The following is an 8,851-nucleotide window of genomic DNA, read 5'->3' on the forward strand; positions in this document are numbered from 1 at the left end:
CTATGACTTGGCTAATTCCATATACCTTCTTAACCACCTTTTATTTTTAATTATGATTTAATTTATTTTAATAATATTAATATTTTAAGTAACTGAATCCAGATTTCCCACATTCTTGGGATCATGGCTGGATGTGTAAGTGTTTGTTGTTAAGGGTTTGAATCCCACCATGGCAGATGGTGAAAAATGACTTTGGTAAAACTCTGGATTAAAAAGCTCTTCTAATGATGACCATGTTTCCACCACTGATTGTCATAAAATCCCATCAATGTCCCGTTTAGGGGAGGAAATTTGCCATCTTTACCTGGTCTGGCATACATGGGTCTCTAAACCCACAGCAACGTAGTTGACTTGTCACTAATTACCCCGAGGGGGACAGAGGTCGGGACTAAAAACTGGGCCTAGTCAGCAATGCCAGTATCCCATGAATGAAAGTATATCTTTTTAAACTACCTGCAGGGCTGGATGCAAAGGAGAGACAGAACACAGATCAATTGGGCATAGAACCTAAAAATCAAAGGAAAGTGCATTTTTATGGGACTCTTCACCGTCTTAGGATGCCCCAAGATGTTTTACAGCCGATTAAATTCGAAAGCATATTTTATCATTGTTGCAAATAGGAGAAGCAGGGTTTCCAATTGTACACAGCAAGCTCCCACTGACAGCATGGCTGGCTCGGTTTTGTTTTAAACTGATGTTAGTTGAAGCATGTTGGGGTGTGATTTGAACACAACTAGATCCTACTACTGCGCCACTAGAACTCAAGCTGATGAATAAAGCATGAATCCAATTGAAACCTATGAGGGATGGATAAGTAAAGGAGCTGATTCATCTCTCCTCACCCAGGACCCTAATGGTTTGAGGTATCCTGTCAGCATTCATTTCAAGGGGCTAGAATACAAGAGTAGGGATGTACTTCTGAGGCGGTGTAAGGCTCTGATCAGACCACATTTGGAATATTGTGAGCAATTTTGGGCCCTGTATCTAAGGATGTGCTGACATTGGAGGGGGCCAATGATTCATGCATTGGAGTGGGTCCATGAATCCTGTGAAGCTGGCACAACATCGTGGGCCAAAGGGCCTGTACTGTGCTGTACTGTTCTATGTTCTATGAATCATTGGTAGTGCTTTGATGTAAGGATGACATTGACTCAGAGCTGAGAGTTTCTGTTGGGGGGCTTCACATGGAGACAATGAAATACAGGAGCATGAATCAAGTTGTTTGGCCCATAAGGTTTGCTCTGCCATTCGATCATAGCCGATTTTTCTCAACTCTATTCTCCTGCTTTCTCCCCCTAACCCTTGATCCCCTTACCGATCAAGAACCCGTCTGTCATAAATATACTCAATGATTTGGCCTCCAAAGCCCTCTGTGACAATGAACTCCACAGAGTCACCACACTTTAGCTGAAGAAATTCCTCCTCATCTCAGTTCTAAAGGGTCATCCCTTCACTGAGGCTGTGCTCTCAGGTTCCAGGATCTCCTACTATTGGAGACACCTTCTCAAAATGTCCACTCTATTCGTGCCTCTTGTATTCTGTAAGTTTCAACCAGATTGCCTTCATCTTTCTAAACTCCATTGAGTACAGACCCAGAGTCCTCAACTGCTCCTCATGTGACAAACCTTTCATCTCCAGAATAATTCTTGTAAACCTGGTCTGGACCCCCTCCAACGTCAGCACAGCCTTAGATACGGGGCCCAAAACTGCTCACAATATTCCAAATGTGGTCTGATCAGAGCCTTACACCGCCTCAGAAGTACATCCCTGCTCTTGTTTTCTAGTCCTCTTGAAATGAATGCTGACAGGATACCCCAAACCATTAGGGTCCTGGGTGAGGAGAGATGAATCAGCTCCTTTACTTGTCCATCCCTCAGCCAGTTGTGACAAGATGAATTTAAAAAAGATCCTTTTCTTTGTGGTTATCTTGCTCCTAGAGCACATGAATTTTAGTTTGGGAAAGGGGCCGATGTAGCCAGGCTTTGAGATAATAAAAGAATACAATTATTATTTATAAGTCTGAGTGTGAGCTTGTTTAATCTGAGGCCTTGGGGCCACCATGAACATGATCTCGACAGGTTGGTGGTTGGGTGTTGGTGATAACACTGGTCATGAAGATGGGACTATGGTGCTCATTTCAGTCTTCATCCACTCCCACAGCCAGAGAGACACGGCTCTCCCTTCTTCACCTCTCCTACTGCTGAAGCCACTATGGATCACTGCCAATGGCATCTCTCCAGGGGAGATCAGGCCAAGTGAGCCTCTACTCCGTGTCAAAGTGGCAATCCAGAGGGAATCAACTTACTTCTAAAATGACCTGTTAATATTCCCTTAAAACATGGGAGCAAAACCAATTTAGTCAGTCCGCGGCTGGAATGCTGTGAACAGTTTTAGCCCCTTATCTAAAAGGATAACTATATCAGATTGGGGGCAGTCCAGAGAAGGTTCACTCAGCTGATATCAGGTATGGAAGGACTGTCTAATGAGTATGTTGGGCCCGTACTCATTGGAGTTTCAAAGAATGAAAGGTGACCTTTTTGAAAGAGACAAAATTGTTATGGGCCCTGACTGGATAGATCTGGGAGATGTTGCTTCCCCTTGTGGGAGAGTCTAGGGCCAGAGGAAATCATTTCAGAATAAGAGGTCACACATTTAAAATGGTGTTGAGGAGGAATTTCATCTCAGAGGGGAGTGAATCTGTGGAATTCTTTGCCACAGAGTTGATGTTGGGTAGTTAAGTATATTTAAGGCAGAGACAGATAGATCTTTCTTAATCAGTAAGGGAATCCCAGGCTGTGGCATAAGGGCAGGAGTGTGGAGTTGAAGATCATCAAATCAGCCATTGAATGGCAGGGTCACTTTGACGGGCCAAATGGCTTACTTCTGCCCCTATGTCTTATAGCCCTATGATCTAAGGCAGCACAACACCACTTTCTCCAGGACAATGAGTTCTGTCCCAAGCAGTGACACCCACATCCAATGAACAGATAACAGTAAAGGAATGAGGAAGAGAGAGAGTGAGAGTGAAACAGAGAGAGGGCGAGGTTAGGTTGTGCGGTGAAGAGATAGATAGGGGGATGGACAGAGGTGGCAGGGAAGCAGGTTTATATGGAGGTGGTGGTATTGTCACTGGACTAGTAATCATAGAATCCCTGCAGTGTGGAAAGAGGCTATTCAGCCCATCTGGTCTGCACCGACCCTCCAAGAGCATCCTATCCTGGAGTACTAATCATGAGACCTTACCCAATACTCTACAGGCATGGGTCCAGCCCACCACAGCAACTGGAAGAACTTACATTTATGAGTAAAACAGAAATACAAGTCTTATGTGGTGGTGTCCACCAAACCATTCTCAACTGTTGTAAGGACCCCATCTGGTTCACTAATGTACTTCAAGGAAGGAAATTGGTTATCATTACCCAGTCTGGCCTAATGGGATTAAAAAACTAATATGGTTGACCCTTAACTGCCCTCTGAAGCAGACTGGCGATGGGGGGGGGGACAATTAGGGATGGGCAACAAATGATAACCCTACCAGCAATGCCCAATATCCCATCAAAGAACAAGGAATTTAAAAATAGCAGGGAGAGGTTTGGAGGCGTAATGGAGGAGAGAGAGGGATGGAACTTAGAAGGGAAAAGACCAAACCAGAGAGAGAGCGCGAGAGCTATAAACCAGAGGGAGAGTGAGCTGTACCGAGCGGAGTTTATTTGCTCCCACACACTGCTGATAACACAAGCTTATCATTAAACAGTTGCCACCAATTGAAAGGCAGAATGTTTTTCCTCTGTTTGTTTCGTTGCTGCCTCAAGAACTTGATCCGTGTAAAAAAAATCATTTCCTGACACAGCTATGCCTGTCAGAGGATGTAAACAACAGGATGATAATAACAGGCAGCATATAACTCAGGAACAATGAGGTGCCTGACTGTCTCACTCCTGTATTGAGAGATTGTCTAGCTACAGGTCTGGCACATGAAGTAATGGTCCCATTTTGGCTGCTTTAATGCTGCAGCTGTGTTCATTAGATTAGGGATGCATTAGGTCAGGTTGATCGGTGTGCGTCATTGAAACATTTCAAGCTGGAAAATATGCCAAACAAGAATCGAAAGCTCTGGTTCACTGTATTGGAGACATTTTAGTCTCCTAACATGCCCATTTGTCCTACAAAGAAATAGCTCAAAAATAATATTATCAACAAAGGATCTGGGTGGCAATTGATTTGGGGAGATGGTGGCGCAGTGGCCTGGAAAAGCCAGGAAATGGATTAAAACCCCACCACAGACACTGGTGAAGGTTAAATTCAAATAATCAGTCTGAAATAGAAGAGGTAATCTGCCTAATGGTGACGATAAAACCATCATTGATTACCATTAAAAACCCATCTTGTTCACTAATGTCATAGAATCATAGAACCCCTACAGTGCGGAAAGAGACCATTAGGCCCATCGAGTCCACACTGACCCACTGAAGAGCATCCCATCCAGACTTAACCCCAGACATTATCCCTGTAACCCCACAATTCCCATTGCTAACCCACCTAGCTTGCTCACCCCTGGACACTATGGACAATTTACCATGGCCAATCCACCCTAACCTGCACATCTTTGCCCCTCAGAGAGGGGAAACCTGCTGTCCTTATACAGTCTGGCCTGTGTTTGTCTCAAAATAAGACACTTCTGTGGTCATGCAATTGACATACAGCTGCTCCCTGAAAAGGCCTAGTGAGCGACTCAGTTCCAGGGCAATAGAGGGGATGGGTAACAAATTCCAGCCTTGCTGCACACCCCATGGAAAAGTTAAAAATCCCAGGGTTTTCTTCACTTTGGAGAAAGATGTTATCTAGGTGCCAGGTTCACATAACGTGAGCAAAGAGAAGCTGTTTCATTAGCGAGGTGACAAGGACTAAGGGACATGGGTGAAAGTTTTACTCAAGAACTTTGGGGGGTTTGGGCGGAGGGGAATAATTTATTTAAACAGTGAGCTGTAACGACTTGGGAGTTCCTGCCCCTAAGGGTACAGCAGGAGATGTTTCACAATTTCCAAAAGGAAAGTGGAAGGGATACTTGAGACAATAAATGTATTGGCCTAAGTGGATAGAACAGGGTGGGTGGGACTGATGGACAGCTCTACAGACATGGACTTGATGGGCTGAGTGTCCTCTTCCTGTGTCTTTCATGACACTATGATAATTGCTGCAACATTTTACATTGCCTGAATCTCTCCCTATGTGCCTCAATGATCAAAAACTCAGCCAGAGGTAGATTTTAAGGCAGCTTCTGAGCAAGAGAGCGAGAGAATTTAGGGAGGGTTTGGCATCTGGTGATGGTAGAACCATCAAAATGATCACAGAGGTGCAAAGGAATAGCAGCAATCTCAGATTTCTAATGCTGGAAGAGAATTCAGGGGTGTAATCTCCTTCAGGGGATTTGAAAACAAGGATAAAAAAATTTAAAATTGAGGTATTGACAGGACCAGGAAGCTGATGTAGGTCAGTAAGCACAGGGCTGATAGGTGCCCAGAATCTGGCATGAGACAGCAGATGGACTGCTGAGTTTTAGATCACTTTAAATTAGATTCAGAACTAGCTTTATTGTCTCGTGTACTCAAGTTACAAAAGAACAGGAGTACAGTGAAAAGTGTATAAGTGTTGCCAACACATGAAGCCATCTTAGGTACAAAGTACCTCGGAACAAAAACAGAGAAGATAAAGTAAAACATCACAGTACATTACAGATATATATAGTGTAAGTAGAAGTTAGGAAAATAAGAAATAAAGCTAAAGAGATAGACATTACAGTCTTTCTACAGAGGGTGTAAATCAGGTGGTGGTAAGGGAGCATTGAATAGTTAAACCTGGGGGCAGTAAAGATATGGCTGAGGGGTTTAGCAATAGGGCAGCAATGTACCACATTGTGGAGGTAAACATTTGCCACCTTGGCGATGGAGAGGATTCCTAATAATTGATACTGCATTTGTCTGGCATCCAACCAAAACACCTCCTCTTTGTTGATAATAATAGATCATTTTGGTTCATTTATTCATGGGATGTGGGGGGTCACTGGATTGTATCCCTAAATTGCCCTGAGGGCAGATAAGTTAACTACATTGCTGTGATTTTGTAGTCACACAGGCCAGGTAAAGGTGAGAGTTTCCCCCACCAAGGGCATCAGTGAATCAGATTTTCTGGATAATTGTCAACAATCAAATCCAATTTTTTTTGTTGAACTCAAATTTCACCATCTGCTGTGGCAGGATTTGAACCCAGAACATTACCAGGGTCTTGGGGATTAATAGTTGAGTAATAATACCACTGGCCCATCCCCCTCCCATAAATACTTATGGACCTTTGATGGTGTGTTAAAGAGTAACAGATAAGGTGAATTGGAGATAATAAGGACCACGACATTCCCATCTCATACAAATACTGAGTATATCAATGTGACAGAAGCTATTGGAGGAAAGGATAAGGAGGCTCTGGGGAAAGGACAAAAATTATTCATAAGGGTGGACCAGAACTGAAACGTTAGCTTCCAGGAAAGACAACAAGCTGAGGTTTTATTTTGCCAAAAAGAAGGCACTAAAGTCTTTTTTTATATAAAATTATGAAGAGGTAGACATAGAAAGAAGAATGTTTCCATTGACAGGCAAGGAGCCACAAAGAGAAGATAGTTTTCAAATATATCCAATCAGGAATTCATAAACAAGGTTTTAATATAAACTGTTTAGATTGTGGAACTTGATATCACAGGGAGTGGTTGAGGTGCACAGTATAGCTCTAATTAAGGAAATATTACACATACCTTTGAGAGAGAAAGGATTAGGAGACTGTGCTGATAGGATAGGATGAAACAAGCAGCATGGGAGGAGGAACCTGAGAGAACAAGACCCAGCATTGACTGGCTGTGACCACTGAGAGCACTGGCCAAGCCAGAAAAAGGCTTCTGTGGACATTCTGTTCCCATGTAAATAATGTTGTTGGAGTGAAAGTAACTGTAAACAGGGAATGAGAAATCAGGTGGATTGTAACAACCATTGGTCTAGCGGGAGGGGGTGGGGGTGGTGCTGTGGGTGGGGAATGGGAAATTGGAGGAATGAAGTCATACAGCACAGAAACAGACCCTTCAGTCCAACTTGTCCATGCTGACCAGGTTACCCAAACTAACCTAGTCCTATTTGCCTGCGTTTGGCCCATATTCCTCCAAACTCTTCCTATTCATGTACGATCCAAATGTCTTTTAAACGTTGTAACTATACCTGCATTCATCACTTACTCTGGCAGTTCATTTCACATACTAACCACCCTCTGTATAAAAAGGCTGTCCCTCATGTCCATTTTAAATCTTTCTCCTCTCACCTTAAAAATATGGCCCCTGGTTTTGAACTCCCCTATCCTAGGGAAAAGGCCGTTGTTATTCAGCTTATTTATGCCTATCATGATTTTATTAACTTCTACAAGGTCACCCCTCAACCTCCTACAGTAGTGAAAACAGTTCCAGGCTATCTAACCTCTTTATAACTTTAACACCCCAGTCCCAATAATATCCTGATACATCTTTTCTGAACCCTCTCCAATTTAATAAGATCCTTCCAATAGCAGGGCAACTAGAAATATACACAGTACTCCAAAAGGAGGGGAAGGGTATTTTGCACCAGAATTCTGATAGATCAACACCAGTTAGTCCCACAGTGAGATAGATTGCAGCTGGTATTCACCAACTCACTGTCTGGCACCTGTTGGTAAGGGTTTCATACACCATGGAGTCTATACAGTTAGATCAGCACTTCTTGAGGGTTACAGAGGGGGAAGTTGGGGGGTGGAAAAAAACAACCAAACAACTCAACCTCACACCCAATCCTTCTCTGGCACCTCAGCTGGCCCAGACACAATGGGCAGAGTGTCTTCCTTCCATGCCCCAAGCTTTCTCCAAATATCTGAAGAGGTGGGGGGACAGTACACGGATAGTTCCTCAGGAGGGTCACCACAGGTCAAATGGCATTCTCCTGTACCACAATGATTTCATGGCACATTAGAAGACCATTCAGACTGGGAGCTGGGAAGGGGATGGGGTTTTGAGATGCATTTTGAACCAGTCATGAGATTGGGGGAATGACATGGGGGCAACCCAGGCTGGATCAGGAAGAATGAGGCTGAAAAACAAAACACGGGAAACAATTTGCATTTCCTGTCAATATTAAGTCACTAATTCAAAGCATAGACAGACATTCCTCTTGAAGCCAAAGCATAACATTGATTCCCTTAGGGTCTAACCTGACAAACAAAACATTGACAAGCCATAAAGAAATTTAAGACAGAAACAAGGATATAATTGAAATGACAGATGAGGCAAGTTTAATCAATTAAAACTATTGCTTTCAGTTGCTGGTAAATAAAATTCTGCATTCAGTGCTTGCTTGAAACCACCTTTACCTGGCCAGCTCCTGCCCGTACCCATGCTAGCAGGAGCGACAGCAAGAGCCCATGCTTGTACAAAGTGGCCATCACGGATGCAGGACAGTCATTTCCCAGTCACTGGCTCAGATTCAGTCACTCAGGACTTGGGCTCGCTCGAACAAACATTGTCCTATTTAAACACAGAGCAAAGTCAGTCAGAGCTGGAGCCAGCCAATCAGACACACATGGGTATGTGTTTGCCTTTGTGCAGGGTGTAACCCTGTCAATGCAGAATTATGGAGCCCGCTCCGCAGTGTTTTCAAATGAAATGTGTCAAACCACAACATAAAATTCACCCCCAGGGACCCCCTGTAAATACTGACACACTCCCCCCCCAGGGACCCCCCCCCTTAAAAACCGACCCCCCCCCCCCCCCGGGGACCCCCCCCTCCCCAAA

Source organism: Rhincodon typus, chromosome 12 (assembly GCF_021869965.1).
Source record: "Rhincodon typus isolate 14 chromosome 12, sRhiTyp1.1, whole genome shotgun sequence".
In the NCBI taxonomy this organism is placed as follows: Eukaryota; Metazoa; Chordata; class Chondrichthyes; order Orectolobiformes; family Rhincodontidae; genus Rhincodon; species Rhincodon typus.